We start from the raw sequence: 20,437 nt of genomic DNA on the forward strand, positions 1-20,437 counted from the left end.
CCTTCTTTTTGTTTTTATTCTTTACTTTTGCTTTTTAGTCTGGTTCACTCTTGTTTCCTGTGTTTTAATTTTACCTTCCTAACAAGATTATAAATTATTTGAGAGTTGAACTATAACATATATTAATTCTATTTCTCCTTTTGAAGGGATGAATAATTCTTGCTGTCCACTAGAATATAACACATCTACATGCTAATAACCATTTATTTTATTTGACTTATTGTTAATGCCCATCATGGCAGGTGTTGACAAGTACATAATACCATTAAAGAGGATCCAAATGACCAAGCTACATTTCAGATTGTGAATAATACTCTAAGAAAACATATATATCATGAAATGGAATGGTGATTTTTATTTATGAGAGTTCAGAGTTGGAAAATTATTTGACCTATCTTTCCTCAATTGGAAATATCTAACCTCAAGCTTTTGGATGTGAGAATAATGTGGCTGCACGATCTACTATCCCTTCAGTTGCTGGGGTAGAATTAGTTCATCTGGCTAGCTGGCCAGGTGTCCTTTTCATTCCTGGATGCTGAAATTGTGAGACTGAGTTGAGAGGATGACCATCTCACTTGGATGACCATCTCATCTTGACTATAGAAGAACTCTTCTATAGTTAAGAGTATAAAAGGAGCTGCACCTCCTCACTACCACATTTTAGAAGACAACAGCAACCATCGATATTTCTACACCCTGAGAGTACTATCTATTCCTAGTTACACAGACTTCAGGTTTTATTTTAGTCCTTGAATTTCAATGTCTTAAATTAATGAAAAGACTTTAAAACAGTAAAGTTTCCTTGAAGATATGCAACAGCTAGACTGCAAATTCCATCAAGGGAAGTTAGAGACAACATCTATCTTATTTCTACTGTGTCCCCAGAGCCCAGCACAGTGTCTAGCTCCTACTAGATACTCGATAAATGTTTCTTTGAGACATCTATGAATTATGGGAATATAAACTTAAGTGTAACTCAAGTATTGTGGACTCTACCTACCAGCGTGTACAAAGATATTCTCATTGATATTAATATTCTACATTTATTTTCCTGAACCATTCTCCTGTTTAACTGTAGGAAGTCAAGTGTTTTGTGGTTTCCCTCCTCATTTCTGACATCTTGAGAGGCATTTATTATGTATTTCTTGCCTGCTGCCATGGCTAGAAACCAGGACTTTCCAGTCTTTGGACCTTGGATTCATGGAAGAAATGCTTTAAGGTTAAAATACTATTTCCATGACCACTACTGTCATAGCCTCTGGGAAAGTTTCCCATGCAAGATGTCAAAGTCAGTCTACACCTCTAAGAGTGAAAGTGGAGGGCCACTGGATAGTAAGAAGGATGCCCATTCTATGTTAACCTTAGCTAGGGCTCCTGTGACAATTTTCCTTGAGCCCCAAGGGTTAGGGCACTCAGCACACTAGCACTCTCATTCACCCCCACATGGATAGAAAGCCAGGATCCCAGAGGTCCAGGCCCTAATACCAAGACCACGTCTAGGCTGAGACTCTGCTTCCATCAGCATCCCTCCTACTTGCACTATATGGGCAATCTTGACTTCCCAATATCCATGAAACAGGAACCGGCATTGCTTAAAATGCAAAATATTTCTTCTCTCTCTCTCTGCTTCTCTGGAAAATCTGGCAGGCTTAGAGCATGATTCAAAGACAAATCCCTCATCAGCACCCATGCAAAGTGAGAGTTAAAGTGTCTCCTCTCTGGTATAGTCAGCCAGGGATCCTAGAGCAAGGCTCTCGAATTCCAGTGTTATCCTATTTTGCTTGATGAATCATTCAATTAATATGTGAAGTAGAGTTGTTTGGTCCACTTTGGGTAATCAGCTGGCAGCTGACAGTCCTCACATTCACTAACCCTCTCCCCACCCAGGCCCTATTGTTGGCTCCAGAGCACTGGATTAGGCCACACCTGTCCTTCCCTTTCCTTTGGTTTCTGAGATTAGTCCCTCCTACCTCCAACCCATCAGAAATGGCTGATCCCTTCAGGTGGATGGATTGAAGTCTTTCCTTCTCCCAGTTCCTGCTCAAAGGAGTGGACACAACTATGACTGAAATGATGCCTAATATAAAATGCCAGAGTTCCACTATTTTAAAAATAAATATGAAACAAAACACCTTGTAATATACAGGTCTGTAGTTTGAGACTATTCACATAGAAGAAAAACGCTGGTGAGAAGTTTAGTGATGGATGCTGCCATTCACTGTAAAACATATTCCAGGTGGCCCCTGCATTGCAGGGAAGAGGTGGATGCTGGAAGAGCCAGGAAGGCTGTAGATCTACTCATTTTATCTTTAATTTAAGTAAACCCTTATGTGAAATCTACGTAGAGTTGGCTGATTTTTTTTTTTTTTTTTTTTACATGATAAGAAGCCATGGTACTTTTCTTTCATCAAGAATACAAAAAAGTTGGGAGATATATATTTTTCAGAGAAAAGATGAAGGTATGCAAAATATTAGTGCCCTGGATGCAAGACCTCTATTCCATTAGCTGTTAGGTAAATTAACAGGTTAGAAGTAGAAGAGAAAACCATCTTTTTTATATGGCTTTGGGCATTTGGAAAGAAGTGAAAGGGACGTTATAAGATTAAAGACTGCAAAATAACTATAGATGTCTTGCGTAGAAGAAAGGGAAAGGAGGGAAGGAAGACTGGAATGATGCCATCCAGGATTTATCCCCAGAAACAGGAATCAACTGCTCATACTTACATCCCCCTAATTGCCAAATATTTTAGGGACTAACAGGAATTACATCTCCAAAATAATTGATAACATTTATTGGGTACCCACTGTATAAGACCAGATTATTTTCACATGTTACCTCATTTAACCTTCATAAATCCTCAGGTGTTGTTACCCTCCTGTAGACACTGGGGCTGAGGCTCAAAGCATTCATGTGAGTTCTTCAGTCTCAGTAAATTAGGGTCAGAGGTCAAATTTTTATCCAGGATGAATTCCAGAATCCATGCTTTTTTTTTGGTCTGAATAAAAGAGAATAACTCAGAATTTTCAACAAGTAATAGGAAAACACCCTTAAATTCTCCAATTCTAAAAAAGCATTTTCTAAAAAGCATCATCATCATTGTCATCATCAAGAAGAAAAGTAGATCAATCATCTCAATGCACTTGGCTTAGTGCTAGCAGTAGCTTTAAAGGAATTAATATTCATTGCCTTGACTATGGTTTTAGAATCACTAAAAAAGCATTGAGAAAACTAGTTTTTTTTTAGGTATTTCCCCCCATGATTTTATAACTCAGACTTTATTGGAAACTTCTAAAACTTTCTGTTTAAATCCTTACGATTTAGATTATGGGCTTAATGTAGAAAGGAAATTTCTCTTTTAGAATCTCAATGATTGCATGCACACATACACACACACCCACACATTCATACGCTTTGACCCCAATTTAATTGTTTTAGCATGGATCTCTGTATGTAAAGGCATTTCTTTTATTTAAAAGACACCGTTTCATTATCAAGCATGCCTATATTTAAATTGCTTGGACCATAAGCAAGTAGAAAGTAAAATCGGCTCAAGTCAACTGAGCGTTTCTGGCCAGCCTTGGGGTAAGGAGGAAAGAAGGAAAAGGGGGAAGATTTAATCATGGCGATTATGGGTAATTTTTTGGTATAAGTATGTCCCAATAAAATTGCATATTCTTGCATGTAATAATTGGGACATACATATACTAAAAAAATGCATTGTTTAATTGAGATTCAAGTTTAATTAGGTGTCATATTTTATCTGGCAATCCTAGATAAAGGCAAATATAATCAGCATCGGGTTCCAATTGCCACATGTGTTTTGCGCACAGATTGTCAGACTCCTCCTGGGCTGAAGTAGAGGCTTAAAATTGAGGCCACTTTTGCTCACTGCTTAATAGTGACAAGCTATTGATAGCCAGGCATTGCCAAATTCTCATTAGTTTCTAAAAGTCAGGAACTACATTTAGAAAAAAGCAGCTCGCTTATGGAGGGGTCATCCATCCAATAACCTCAAGTACCAGGAACACAGCTGAAGCCCAGGAAGCGAGGGAAAAAAAAGCCCTCTGAGGATCCAAAATAGAAAGCATGTGCTAAACCTCATGCTCTTTTCTCTGAGAAGAGGCCCTCGGAGCTGCACTCAGTATAATTTACTCTTCTTTTAGACACCATCTGAACAAGTTTGGTTGTCTGATTTCCAACCAAAAGAGATAAAAAGCAGGAAATTACGAGGTGGGCAGGACAGTTAGGCAGACTAGGGGTCAGCTGCATAGAAGACAACTGGAAGGAAAAAAACCCCAGACCACTGTATAACCAATCTGCCTAAAAACTCAGAAGAAAATACACCAAAATGTCATTAGTGGTTATTACTCAATAAAGGGCTTACAAGTCATTTTTATTTCCTTCTTTACACTTTTTCATATTTTATAAACTTTTTGGGTGTATGTTTATAATCAGAAAAAGCAATACAGATATTTTCAATAAAATGAAACTCAAAAAATTATTCCTTGACTATCCTAGAAAGGCTCTATTCTTTATCTATCAGGAATATTTATGAAATGGTGATTAGAAGCCAAATGTTTATTTGTCACTCTCTCCCATTAGATTGTAAGCTTTTTGAGGGTAGGGTTAGTGTCTTTGCAGCCTTGTAGTCTTAGTAATTTGCATAATAAATGCTCAATAATTATTTGTTGAGTAAATGACTAATGTGTCAAAATGGCTAAGTGCTTCTGTGGATCCTAGACATACAGGTCTCCATACCTCCGTCTCCCCAGGCAGGGCTGTCCTACAGCCTGCTTCCATTGCTGACTATGTGATGTCTACTGTGAGTCCATGAGGCAAGTTAGAGTTAGGGTTGCAGTCTCTGTTTTGAAAAGCACAGAGGAATGTAATTCATTCCTGCAAAGTTTCTACTGAAATGATAACATCTTTTATAGTTTTGGCTTAAAAGGATAAATATCAGTAATTTTGAAAATTCTCTTCTATGGAGCCCCTTCCTTTCCTCTGAGGCCTGGTTATATCTGTTAATTAAGGGTAATAGGTAAGGAGACAGACTGCCTCTCAGAGATGCACTATAGACCAGAGTGCCATCTGTGGTCTATTGGCTGCAGAAGAAGATCGTGTACCATATTCTAGAACAAGAAATGATGGCGCTCCATATGATACTTTATGTGGCGGCTATAAAGCATGGACATCTTTCCAAATGAATAAAACTGTGAAAAATGCCAAAGCTCAGCTTTCTTTGTAACTTATTCCTTTAAGGAGCCCTTGTCAGTGCAGCGCAGAAGGACTGAATAAGATCTTAAAACTCTACTCTTTTCTAATTAGCGTCGGTAAATGGAATCCGATCATCTCTATCTCTTCTTAATGAGTTGGATTAATCTTTGTTTGCGTTAAAACTATGGCTATTTAACCAGAAAGAAATGTATGAGTTTCTGCACAGTGGATTGAGTGGCAGAGATATCTGACGAGAATCGTATGATTCAGCGTGTATTATTTTTGTTTTGCAAATGGTTTCGAAGCACATTTTAGTAAGTTGGAAGGGACTCTCAAAGTGGGGCAACGGTGTCGCTTTCCCACTATGACATTTTCGGGAAGCAGTTTCCCCAGCCCGTTCACAAATGCACCCAGAGCTTGCCAGCAGAGTCCCTTAACCCCAAGAGGCAGCTATTCAAAAGTAAACTGCACAGTAGGACATTTTTCACTCCAATCAACTTGAGTGTCAGTGCTAATGAGCAACAGGGCCAGCCTGGGTAAATCGATCCAGAGATAACTTTCTATTTCAGCCGTTAAATTCGACTCCATTTCCACATCTTTAAAGTCAAATTCAGTGGTAAAGTTACCTGATTTGTCTTTCAGCTTTTTTCCCTTTCCACTCTTAGAAGGCAATGCTGAAAAAAACCAGAAAAGTAAATTCAAAGCAGGCAGGAGGAAGAAGAGGGAAAAGGTGATATATAAAGGATTAATCCCTGGATAATTTAGATTTAATGATGCATAGGGGCTACGTTCAGCTAATCAAAGAAAACACCCCCTAAGCAGCAGACCTAAGATAACAACTGTAAGAGCTGGCAAGGCTGTGAGCATAAACAACTTTAGGAAAGGTTTAGAAAACTGTTTCGATTTTTAAACCATGTAGACCGATGTGTTTTTAAAAAGTGGAAATTGTTAAATATATTCCTAACATTCCAAGCAGGTTAGTGAAGACTTTCTAAAACACAGCCCTTTGTGTTGCTCCGAAAGACGTAGTAATGCTTTTGTATCCCATGGGAAAATTGAAAGCCGTGGAGTGATTAAACTGTACTACTCCTGCCCAATTCACCACTGAACAGTGAAGGCTGATAAGCCAATGCTCAGAAGACAGTTAATGTCATTAAACAGGAGGCGTCATGTCACCCAAAATTTTGACCAACAGTGAGCCTGTTGGCTAGTCATTGTCTGAGCGGGGAGTAAGTCTTCCTGCCAAAGGGGATTTAAAGCACCCTTTCCACACCACTTCAGAGACAAGAATACTAATTCTACAGCCACCAAGTGAAGTATGTGCAGTACTTGAGTATCTCACAGCCCCACCCAGAACTGTCTACAAAATGGTGAAGAAAAGCAAATCCTCAATGAAAAAGCAAGTAAAGCTATAAATACTTAAAAACCTGCATTTGGAATAAGGGCATATGACAAGTAAGTTAGATTAATAATAAGGGCTTTAAAGAAAGAAGCGTAGATCCCAAGATTGACTTTGTAAGGCAAAGAATAATAGAAAAAATCACTATCCTTTCAGCCATGTTGGTTAAAGATTATCACTGGCTTCTTTCCCCAGAAGGAATGGAGGTTGTGTAGTTTATTATGTCCAAGAAGGCATGGTAAACTCTACATAGCTGTCATTATTAATCTTTGGGTCAGTCACTATCAACAAATCCAATTGTCCACTTCATAAATTATGCTTTCGAGAACCCACTGCGGGGGTTCCATGGACAGATATCTAGAACAATAGGCACGATGAATATTTGTTGAATGAATGGATCCAGAGTTAGTAGGCTTTCCATACTAGGCTCACGACTTTGGTGTTTTAAGTGGAGGACAACAGGTAAAAGATAACCCTTAAAGAATTCTCTTGCAATAGGGCTTAGTCTCATCTGGGTGTGCTACATACTATACCATGCTCTTCACATTCAAGACCAAATGAAAGCCGTGGGGTAACGTCCTAACAAACTTCACCTCTCTGGCCTTGACCTTTTAAGCATATTTTGGTTCTGGTCTTGGCTTTTGGACAAGTGTCTATGTAGAGCTCATCCTTCATGGCCAGGTCAGTCTGGCTGAACAGAATGTCTAGTAGAGGGCTCCCCCGAGACTGATTTGGCTCAGAAGTCCTTTTGGCCCATTCTTTTGGCAGGGTTAAAGAACTCGGATATGTCCACTCTGATCCTCTGATCTTTTCAACTATCCCAAACCTCCTGTGTCCATCAAGAGTTGTTTGGTTTTTTTTTTTTTTTTCCTATGGTTCTCATAACAAATTACCACAAACTGGTGGCTTGAAACAACAAAAATTTATTCTTTCACAGTTCTGGAGGCCAAAGTCTGAAATCACGGTGTCAGCAGAGCTGCGCTCCTTTAGAAGACTCTAGGGGAGAATTCTTCCTTGCTTCTTCCAGCTTCTGGTGGCTCCAAGCATTCCTTGGCTTGTGGCTGAATCACTCCAGTTTCTATCTCTGTCTTCCTGGGGCTTCTTCCCTGTGCTTTCACCTCTTCTATGTGTTATTAGGACATATGTCATTGCATTTAGGGCCAACTCAGGTAATTCAGGATGATCTCATCTCAAGATCCTTGATTTACATCTACAAAGATCCTTTTTCCAGATAGGGTCACATCTGCAAGATCCAGGTGAACGTATCTTTTGGGGGGGGCCACCATTCATCTCAACACAGCAGGTGATTTAGAGCTACTCATTCTCACTGTACCCCAAATAAACATTGAAAGTTGAAGAGGTAAGCAATTTGCGATATTACATTTGGTATTCTCAAAACTTATTTTAGAAATTATCTGCTTCCCCTAATTTTGTGTGTATGTCCTCAAGTAATCATATTACTTTTCTATTGTTATTATCTTCATTAGTAGTTCATCTCTCCAAGGTTCCTCAGTCTTGGCACTGACATTTTGGGCTGGATAGTTCTTTCTTGTGAAGGGCTATCATGTTATTGTAGGATGTTTAGCAGCATCCCTGGCCTCTGCCCCCAGGTGCCAGTAACATTCCCCTTAGTTATGACAATAAAATAGGTCTTTAGACATTGCCAAATGTCCCCAGGGTCAAGGAATTGTTCTCTGTTGAGAACCACTGGTCTAAATCAAACATTGCCAGATGGGACTATTAGAAATTACATTGAAACTCTAAAATTCATCTAAACCATAACTTTGATTTCTTTGGTTAACACTGGTGCACTGAAGATATTATAAAAATGCTTTATTTCATTTTAGCCTAGCCAATGAATAAATGGAACACTTTCCTAGTGTATATATGGTTTTAGGTGGCCCAGTCTGCACTACCATACCAAGTGACAAGAAGGAGTGTAGCTCAGAGTGTGCTTTCCAATGTACTTATCTGTATTCAAGAATTGGCAGAAATCTGCACATTTCAACCAGAAAGGAGAAATTGAATTTCTTTGTAGTAGAGTTTGACAGAGAAATATATATGATATCCACAAATGAAATTAAATTGTGGAAAAATCTGTTTTATACTGAAGAGTATAAACAACAGTGATTAATCCTTCCTACTCTTAGGTTCAATACAGAGCATTCAAGGAGTAGTTCTATTATTAATTCAGAAACATCCAAGCCACTTATGAGTTAAAGCAAGATATTAGGAAAGGATCTATGAGCTGTTGCTATTGTCTATTTTAATAAAATGTATCAGAATGTACATTACCAAAAGTTGCTCCTTCAAGGTTGTAGTCATCTTAGTAAGCTACACAACTTAATAAACTACAAAATTGTCATTGCTCCCTTCTCCAAACATTTTAGACCTGCAATAGATGCCAGCTTAAGTCACAACAAGAATTCATTTTTGTTTGGAATTAAATCTTATTTTGATTAACTGGGTTTCTATCTACTTGTTTCCAGCATTCAAATCCACATTAAAAGATTTAATTTTATATCATTGTGGATATTCAAAAAAAATGTCCAGTTTTCCAAGACAATTTAAAGAGAGAATGCAAAAATATTTTGAGCAATGATAGCATCTATGCAATAAATGCAAGATCACCCAAGGTGACCGCTCTGAGGAAGACGATATACATTTGGATTTATAAATTTTATGTTTGTTCTAATAAAAAAATCATTTAAATTACTTTATAGATCTAACCTGTATGTGACCCATGAGCTAAAAATTCTCTTAAAACAGAAATCAGATTTCTTTATAAAGTTTCAGCTAGCAATACTAAATACAAATAACAATGATAATAATAAGTTATGAGAGAGGATCATTTTGAGCTACTAATTGACTTAATTGAGAGGTAGCATAACATACTGGATAAAATCATGGGCTCGGTAGCTCAACTGTCAGAATGCAGTTCTGACTGCCACTTACTAGCTATGTGATGTCGGTTTCCTAACCTTTAAAATGGGTCTAATAATAGCATCATCTTATTGGGTTGTTATCAAGATTAAATTGGTTAAAACATATAGAGCACAAAGACTAGGGCCTGGCGTGTGGTAAATACTCAACAGACGATGATGATTACTGCCCTGAAGCAGTAAAGCTATAAAGCTCCTATTGCTTTACTTTTCTCATGTCCCTTTGCTTTGATATGACCCAGCTCCTTAAAGATTTCAATGTCCTGAACCAATGAGACTGCTTATAATTTCTCCCACTCTGTTAAGAAATAAAACACCAGAGATTCTCTGTAGGCCTCACGTTCTATCTCTTGGTTTGTCTTTGTTGGCTTTGGAGATCATATCTTTCTTCCGCATTTTACAAGTTCTATTTCAATCTTTCTTTTTTTATTGCAGTAACATTGGTTTATAACATGTAAATTTCAGGTGTACATCATTTCAATCACTATTTACTTTCATTATATATTAAATCATGTTGACATTACGTGGAAATGAATTTTGTTGGCACAGAACAAAAGAACTTAAAAGTCACTGTATGGATAACAGAAAGGGAAGGGGGATTATTTTGTGTGATATGAATCAAGCATGGTGAAAAGAACGCAATGCTCCCTCATGGAAGCTGGGTTCCATTAAAGAGTTGATGATACTAAATTCTATAAAACGAAAACTTGTCCTTTGATATTCTTGACCACACAATATTTTTTTAATTCACAGTATTCTTTTGAATGCATTGTTTTAGGCTGGAGTTTCAGTGATTAACCTCTTAAGATATTTATCAATTCCAATGGAAAAAACTCTTTTTCTCTCTCAATACTCAGAAATAATAAATGTAATGGAACAGTGAAGTTGTAAATATTATCAATGACATATTGAAATAAACATCTTGTTGTGAGGCTCTTCCTAACTCAAGAGATATTGAGCAAAAATACATATATTATATGGAAAATTACAATTCAAGTATTAGAACTCATTTCTTAGTTGGTAATTTATGTCAGAGAGGTAATTATGTTCAAATCTAGAAAGGATCTGTAAAAAAAATAAAAAATTAATGTAGAAAATAAGGCTACCAAAATTTTCAGAGTGAGTTTACAAAGGATCCTTGAGAAAGAAAAACAAACCTGAATGATTCTGCCTTCTCATTACTGTAAGTCATTTTGGTGATGAATCCTTTTGATTCTAAGGAAAACAACCAATTCAGATTAATATTGCAGGCAAAATTTCCAAAAGAGAAGCATTTTTTTTTCTATTTCCTAAGGTGGTTTTTTCAAAGATCCATCAAGATCAAATATAATTTTATTAAGCTCTTCATCTGAGAATAATGTAAGATGTCATAGTGAGAGAAAATGCTGAAATCATTTAACCGTATGTTTGTACAAAAATGTACCTATCAAAGCAGTCTGTAAGACACCCTGAATTGAGACAAAGCCTTGAGAGTTTTGAGGCATGTAACAGGATGCTGCCTCAAGGTGGTTGTAGAGGTAAAGAGGACAAACGGTGATGGAGAAGTTCTACGATTTGTACATAAGAAAGCATGAGACTATATATATATATATGTGACCCCTAAGCGTTGTTCTTCTCCCCAAAGCTCCAGAAAGGCAGAGAGATAGAATACTCCTCAGGTCTTTCTCAAATCTGCACTCTACTCCTGCCTTTTAATATTCTTACCCCTTGGAGCATCCATTCAACCTTGGTTTATCTGATTTAAGAAAATGATACAGTAAACACATATTTGGTAAGAAATTTATGTCTAGAAAACATAATCTAGAATATCTAGAATATTATAACTGAATAATAAGAAGACAGAAGACTAAATGAAAAAAGCAGGCAAAGGATTTGAATAAACAACTCACCAAGGAAGAGATTCAAATGGTAAATGTAAGTACATGGAAAGATGTTCAATATTATTAATCGTTGGGGAAATGACAACTACAAATGAAAGTGAGGGGCCGGCCTGGTGGCTTAGTGGTTAAGCTTGTGCACTCTGCTTTGGTGGCCCTGGTTTCTGGGTTTGGATCCCAGGCACAGACCTATTCACCATTCATGGAGCCATGCTGTGGCAGCATCCCATATATAGAGTAGAGGAAGATTGGCACAGATAGTAGCTCAGGGACAATCTCCCTCAAGCAAAAAGAGGAAGATTGGCAACAGATGTTATTTCAGCACGAAGCTTCCTCACCACAAAATAAAAAATTTAAAAAAACAATCAAAGTGAGATACTACCACATACAGTCTAGAGTGGATGACATTTTTAAAACTGATGATTCAAAGTGTTGGTAAGAATGTGGAGTATCTGGAACTCATACATTTTGCTAGTGTCAACACAAAATAGTTGAAACATAATTTTGAAAAATAAACACACACTTACCATAAGAACAAGCAATATCTCTTCTAAGTAATTACCTAAGAGTAATGAAAAAACATATCCACACAAAGACCTGTATGTGAACGTTCATAGCAATTCTTTTCATTATCACCCCAAACGGAAAATAACTGAAATGTCCCTCAGCTGGTGAATTGATAAACGTGTGACAACTCCATGTACTGAAGTTCTCCTCATGGCACAAAGAAATAAGCTATTAATGCAACAACATGGACGAATCTCAAAAGATTTTGCTGACTGAAAGAAGCCAGACACAAAAGGCCCATGTACTGTGAGATTCCATTTACATGAATATCTGGAAAGAGCAAAACTGAAGGAACATAAATGAGAGCAGTGATTGCTGGGGGTTTGGGGATGAGCGAAGAGGATTGATTACAAAGGGTACAAGGAGGATTTTTGGAGTGATGGAAATATTCTCTATAACTTGATGGAAGTATGGTTATGCAACTGTACACATTAGTCAAGATTCATAAGGCTACATGCTTTACAAGGGTGAATTTTACTGTGAGTAAATTATACTTCAATAAACTTGACTTTAGAAAAATGATGAGGTATTTGAGATCACCCCCACACATGGGGTAGTGCAATCCAAACCTAAACTCAACTAGGCAAAACCAAGCCATGATCAGGGGAATAGATGTAGGTCATCATCATTTCTTTTGGCTTCCCATAATCTTTTGGTGTTAGATGCAACTATCCAAAACCCGGTAGTACTGTTGCAAGTGGTAAGAAATTAACAATTTCCCTAAGGTTGCTGCGTTAATCAGGAGAGACCACGTTATTCTATAGGAACAAACTCCAGATCTCAGTGGTTTAACACAGCTGACATTTGTTTCTCACTCTTGTAAATTCTACCGCGAGTTTCTGATGACTCTCTTGAGCATCTATTCTCCATGCAGTTACTTGGACGCCTCAGATGAGCTAGTCTCCACCGTACTGTAGCTGTATTATCTGCAGCACAGTCTCTCTGTCAGTGCGGGAGGGGAAGGGAATGCTCACAGCAGCAATTAAATGCTCTGGCCTGGAAGTGACACACAGACCACTTTTTCTCACAACATTTTTCCAGGAACTGGTCACATGGTCCAGCTTAATTGTATGAGCAGAGAAACACAATTTCTCCCTTTGTGCCAGGAAGAAGAGAGAACGATAAGGATGGGCACCAGAAGCCTCTAACACAGCTTTTTTTCATTTTATTTCACTATATATTTTCTGCTGTTTCTTATTCAAATAAATATTCATTCATTCTTATTCTTCTGGACACTGAAGTAGGTGTAAATTCCCACATATTCTTATCCTGAATTTCATCAGTTGACTCTCAACATTGTTGTATTGGGGCAAATGAAGCCTGCAAAGGGCTTAATGTTTTCTCCTGGGATGTCTTGTTGGGTTTTCGTATCTAGGGTCTGAGAGGGATTAGCTTTGCACACTTCTGCTTAGTCTTCTTGCATTTGGGAATTAATGTCGTCTTTTAATGACAGAGGGAATTAAGTTCATATATTAGCTATGTTGATAGAATGTAGTCAGAGGTTCAGACGGTAGTCTGAACTTCTGAACTTTTTAGGGGCCAAATACACGCTCAATTCTTTAGAGATCCCTGAGGACAAGAAAGGAAGGAACTAAGGAAGGAAGGAAGGAAGGAAGAAAGAAGGAAGGAAGGAAGGAGGGAAAGAGGGAGGAAGGAAGGGAAGAAGGAATGATCTTTTCCAGCACTCATAAGAGGAGCTTTTATGTCACCATGGACCAGGTCTGAGAATCTATACACTGTAGGGAGAGGGGTTAAGTTCAGATCATTGGTGAAGTAGAAGTTTCTACAGAGGTAGGAAAAAAGCTTTTAGAAATGGGGGCAATGGATCGATAGTGGGGTGGGGATACGGAACAAACAGACATTGATCTCAATCCAAAAATGGTGCTTTTGAAGAGCAATAGAAGTTCAGGGGTCCTTGAATCTGTCCTAGTTTATCCTTTTCCTATGGAAAAAAATGAGCTAAACTTTTGTCTTTTGAATCTATTATAAAAAGAGTGAATATAACAGATAATGTGGTCAAAAGGAAGGTCATAGATGTCGACTGAAGTATCATGTTAATAGCAATAATTCTAGTGAGACAAGTACAACAATAACAAAATGTGTGTGTGTGTGTTATCTGAGTACAGGTAACACAGGTATAACTAGGCATAAAATAGGTAAAACAGGAAAAACTTTCAGAGTTTCTGTCACAGTGCAACACAGGTAGTTATAGCATCATTTATGGAAGAAGCGGTACGTGGTGCTCCTTCCACCTCCGTCTCCATTCTGTCTACCAATGGCAGACAGCCTTAAGGGAGCACAGATCTCTTTCCCATAGAACCCAGACCAGGCCTTTTCAGCCTGATACTGAAAGTAGTCACTACACAAATCAATCTATCCATCAATCATCAAACTTTGCATTCAATTTAAAAGCTATTTTCTAACAAACATCAGCAGATGATTTCTGAATTTTCAATGGCGGTGAAGAGTCCAGAGATTTGTTTTCTTTCCACTAAAAGTCTGGAAAGATTGTCTTCTTCCTTCTTCCTTTCTTCTGTCTTTCCTTGAATAAGCATGTCTCAAGCACTTTCCACATGCCTTGCATGGTGCCAGGTGCTGGTGATGGAATGGTGACCAGGACACAGTGGGGAAATTCTAATTCATCACGCAACCATTCCCTTCAGGAAAGATTTTCTCCACTTTGCTAAAGCTACATGGACCTAGTTTCATCTTACCATTCTAGTAATTTCTACTCCATCTCTACTGCCACCATCCTGTCTAAACTATCATCTCTTGTCTGGGTTGTTGCAGGAGCCACCTTAGTAAATCTCTGTATTCGCTTTGATCCCATCCAATTCATTCTCCACACTAGAGGCGGAGCTCTTTCACTCCGGAACACGTGGTTCCTCTGTTTAAAACTCTCCACTGGATTTTCCTTGCTCTTGTGACAGAGGCCAACACCTCTAAAATGGCTTCTAAGGCCCTCACAATTCATTGCACACCTGTTAATCCAGCTTCATCCACTGCTCCTCTCCTTTTCACTGCCTGTGATCCAACCACTACGCTGCTCATTCATCAAACTCACCTTATTCCTTTCTGCCTTGTGACTTCGAGCATGTTGTTTTGTAGCCCAGAATGCTCTTCTCCCACCAACTCTCAGTCACCTTTCAGATTTCAGCTCAGAAGTCACTTATTCAGAGAATTCTCTGAACATCTGCTCCCCCCGCCTGACTAGATTGAATTGATTTCATCATACCATGTTCTTTTTCTTCTTTCATCACATTTAATGATTATGCATTTTATCTGTTTGCTTATTTGATTAGTGTCTGCCTCCTCTATTAGACAGTAAGCTCAATGTCTACATATGAGTGCGAGGAATATGTCTGCTTTGATCCTAAGTAAGTATGTGTATGTGTGTGTGTGTGTATGTGTGTGTGTGAATGTGTGTGAGAGAGAGAGATGTATCTCGCACAAGGTAGATACTCAACAAATAGTTGATGCATGAAGAGATGAGTAAACAATTAACTCACCACTGGTTGCATGAATGAACAAATAAAGATGGCTTACAATTTAGTGGAGAATGGAAATAAGTAGACAGATAATTTGAATACAGTTTGATAAGAGCTATGAGAGGACAAGTACAGTGTGCTATGGGCAAACCTATGAGGGGGTGCCTAATTCCAATTTAGAGCAGCTCCTACAGCAGAGATGAGAGAGAATTATATATAATCAAGAGTTTCCAGAGGCATATTTACAGGAATAGAGCAGCAACACATTTTCTAGCCCTTGCAGAGCTGTGCATGGTAGTAAATAAGGACAGAAATACATGCTGTGGAAATTCAGCTGAAAAAGACTATATTTTAAAGTCTGAACTCTAAATGACTGCAAACAGAGAGGCTAAGAATTCTTCCAATTAACACATCTGTCTTTATTCAAGGAAGTGACAACGGGGGGGGGGGGGGGGCCGATTAACATAAAAAAAAAGCGCAAAGCAAGTCAACCAACGATGAAAATTCAAATGGCAGAATAAGAGAATCAGAGTCAAAACTAGGCTATGTTTTTTTTTCCTTTAATTGTTCATATCTAGAAAAAATGGTCAGAAACCCAAAGACCTCATTTTAGTTACAGCTGAGCACTGTTTCTAGGCATTTCATATATATGAGCATAGATACACTTTATACACACAAGATAATAAATTAAATACAAACTCATTCTACATTATGGGTTTGGCCATTCTCAAGTAAGCTTTCTTGTCATTATAAAATCTCAATTAAAAAAAATTTGGTTACTGTGAAACATACAGTTGGACACAACAATGCAAACTACGTATGCAATTGAGCCCCTGAGAATCCAAGCAGCCCACCTGTTAGATGATGCTTGAATAAGATCTGTTCCCGATGGAAGATGGGCAACATGGTATTCACAAGTAAATATACACTCAAGTAGCTTTGCTATAAAAGGAGGTCCCACGAGAGTCATTTCTGATGACGGAGCCCAGCAGCACTAGGGCAGAATGTTAATGCTAAGTCAGAGAACCCATTTTTCCCTCACTGTGATCAACCAGATTTTGCTTTAGGGTAGCAAATGACTGCGGGGTCCAGTGGGAGAAGCCAAACAGCTGTCATCACCCTGAAAAAATGGAAGTCAGAAAAAGCATTCAGCAATGTCATACTGCTGCGGGCACGTTAGAAGCTGCCCGAGACACCTCGTCTTCCTCTTCATCCTCAGCAAAGGGAATTGAATATCATTGGTGAGCATGAAAGCTCCATGATTTCACCATTATCTTCTCATTTCCTAAGATGCTTTACGTCTTTTCTTAAAGTACTTAAATGTCTAGCTCCTTCTAGAAAGAGTGTTTCTTTATTGCACAAAGAAATTTTTCCTGCTCTTTGCAAAACTTCACTCATTTTTTCTGAATTAACATTTGCAGGGTAATTTGACATTTTAGGACACAAATCAGATTATATATCCAATTTAGTCTCAGTGAAATTATCTTAATACTTGTAAGAAATATGTCTTTGGTTAAAAGTATGATAGTAATCAATGATAAATATAAAGTGTTATTTAATATGTGGCATGTAAGTGCAGAAGATGAACAGAAATAGACTTGTATTCAGAATAACTGCCTCTAATCCATCTAGCTATGTGGCCTTAAATAAATCACTTAACTGCTCTGTGCCATAGGTGTCACATGTAAAGCAGAAGGAGTCGCCAAAGTCCTAACTACTTATCACGTTGGTATTTTTAAAATAATGTGAGCATAAATTTTGGAAACCTTAAGGTACTAAACATGTTAGATATTATTATTGTTAATATTTTCTTCATTGGAATCTGGAAAAATAATTAAGATGATCGTTAGGTACATCTTGAGACTTTATACATTCATCTTTTTCTTGGTTTGGAGTCCTTAGTGTTTTTCTAAAATGAATTTTGTAGTGCATTAGTCCTCAGGAATAATAGTTTACTGGAGTCTTGTTTTTGTTTATTTTATGTGCAAGTAAACTGAGACTTTGTACATTTGTGAATCACTTAACCAGGAATCTTCCCTGGTTAACCATGACTTGTGCAAGATGATGTTGCGTTTATATCAGTTGGTCCCAGTGATTTCCTGCATGAAATATTTTGCCACTGTTATTTTTCAGCCCTTGCAGACAGGCCCTAGGCATCTTGCTGACCATCACTGCTCATCCCAGTGTGAGCCCTGGTCTTTGCGTAGGTACAGCAACACCCTCTGCTGGGCAGACTACAGCAGGTAGCCTGAGAGTCCCTGTCCGGAGCGGTTATGTATAATCCTCATTAGGGATTTGGTGAAGTTGGTTTGGCTATGTCAGAAAGATGCTTTGAGTAACATGATAAACAAGCATCCGATTTTTTTAACTTGGGACTAAGTTTCAACAAAACTCATTATAAACTGATTCACATTCACATGTTGGAATATCCATGCCTTTCGATCGATTTAGCACACTTTGCTGGGGTATCCTCAGGTCAGAGAACTATTTGATATCACGGGATAGAAGAGACGGTTCCTAACAGCTTAGGATGATCTTCCACTGAGCTGCACCTTCTGCTTCTGAGTTAGACACTGGCTGGTTGGCTATGTTCTTAGTTATTCTGTTATCACATATTTATTGAAAACCTACTATGTACCCAGAAATCTTTTAAGTGCTAGGGATACGGCAATCAATAAAATATTTTTGTGAACTTATATACCAGTAGCCTTGTATCTATTTCTGACCTGCTGAAATAGAAGTTCTAATAGGAATACAATTAGGGTGACCAACTGTCACGGCTCGCCAGCACTAAAGGGTTTCTGAGGATGCAGGATTTTTGGGCCATAAAGAAGTCCCAGGGAAACTGGAATGAGTTGGTCATTCTAAATACAAGATTTCCTACCATAGAAGATAGTAACTTGCAGTAGCATTTATTGAAAAATAGCCTTTCAATAGCATTAGGATGATCCCTAATACTATTATTTCAAACAGTCTCTTCTTATTAAAAACTTGTTGTAATTTGTGTATATACTCCTTATGAATCAATCTATTGAATTGCCATTTACAAAGCATTTTCTTATATACAAAAGATGCTGAGCAAATCTAAAATCATAAATACAAATTTGCACTGTGAAAGCCAAGGAAAATCAACACCAGAAAAGCCAAGTTCAACCTTGTAAGATGTAGAAAGAGCTTAGGTTGTGCAGGATGAAAGACCTTAGAAGAGAAAGAGAAATTAAAATGAAAAAAGGATATTTATTACTGAAATCTATGAGAAAGACAAACAATATCCTTCAGTGAGGTGATAAAAAAATATCATAAAAGCTTAGAACTGAAAGGATCTAAAATTCATCCGGGTCTTTCCATCCAAACAAGAAGTTTCTCCTGGATTTGAAGTAATTTATCTTCTGAACTTCTATTTCAAAAATTAGTCTATATTTATCATTGATAAAAGTTACCCATATTTTATGTAAATATGATCCTGTTAATTCTCATTTTGCTTTAGGATGAAAGAAATTAATATATCCATGTACTATAAGGAATGAAGAGAAGGTTCAATATTACTTGCTGCTTGACCTCTGCTAAAATTGGGAGGGCCTCTCATAGCCCAGCTGGAAGTTTCTCTCCCCACTCTGCTTTTGTGAATAAGGTCCCGTAGACAAATAACTCTCCTTACTGAGGGAACCAGGCAGAGTTTCTAAATATCCCTGAGTGGCAGGTTTTAGTCCCCTGCCAGACTGTGGGTTACTCAGACAAGCCATTTATATCCTCTTGTGGGAACTAGGGTAACTCACTCTCTTGATACTACAAAGCCTGCCTCCCGCAGCTCCTGGTTGTTTACTCGGCTCTTGAGTACAACCCTGGGTGACCCTCTGTGGCCTGTGGTGTCTTCCTCCAAGCTGAGTATTTGTGACTAATAAACTGCTATCTTACCTGTCCACTGTTGGGTGTGGTGTGTTTGGCCATTCCCATAACCCTAGAGTAGGAATCCCTCACTCATCAATGGGGTAAAACAGAGGTGATTAAAACAATACACACCTATGAATTCTTATACGATGCTATACAATTCCTCTCCGTCTTCCGTTTTCCAGTGGTTTCCACCTTTACTACAGAAAATTACTGCCTGGGTAAAGTTAACAAAGCAATTCAAGTGTAACAAGACATTAGAATAGATGTGCTTTTTGGGGGGGGCAAATGAGGATCTCATAATCACAGTTGAGAGATGAATGAACTCAAAGCTTTTAAGAAGCTAGTTGCTCCATGAGAACTAGAAGGAGTGATGACTGGATGGAGAGTATTCAGAAATTATTGCAGCCGAAAAGAACTTGAAAGAAAAATATGCATTTTTTTAGCAATATTTCAATGAAACAGAATATTCAATTCTAATTTCCTGATAAATCAGAACATGCCATGAAAATTTACAAATCCACAGATAATTTCCTTCTCTATTTTTATTAATAGTTAATTCTTTCAAACCTAACCTTATGTGCCAGATGTTATAAGAAAAAAATTGACCGACTGAATTTTTATACCCTTGCTTTGCACCTACTCCATCTGAAATAAAGAATTGATAAGCAACGCACTGGATATAAATGGACATTAAGGATGATTCATAGACCATCAGCAATCGAAAGGATTTAAGAAACTTCCTAGTCCAATCATCCACCTCACTGAAGTAATACAAGTGAATATGAGATTCCATCAACTGTCTGTGGTGTCAGAGGTCAGTGTCAGACTTTCTGACTCTCAGCCCAGCTGTCTTTCAGCTCCCCCACTCTCACCAGATTAACTGCAAATTGACTCAATAGCTTGGCCAGATTCCTAATGTGGTAGCTTAGCATATTCATTGAATGACAATGTAATGCATTAAGAAAGCATAGTTTCCTTGTTACCCTGAGTCAGACAACAGTTCTCAGAGAATCTGAAGAACCAATACGAGTTATAACTATTGAGAAGATGCCAGAATT

Source organism: Equus caballus, chromosome 26 (genome assembly GCF_041296265.1).
Source record: "Equus caballus isolate H_3958 breed thoroughbred chromosome 26, TB-T2T, whole genome shotgun sequence".
NCBI lineage: Eukaryota > Metazoa > Chordata > Mammalia > Perissodactyla > Equidae > Equus > Equus caballus.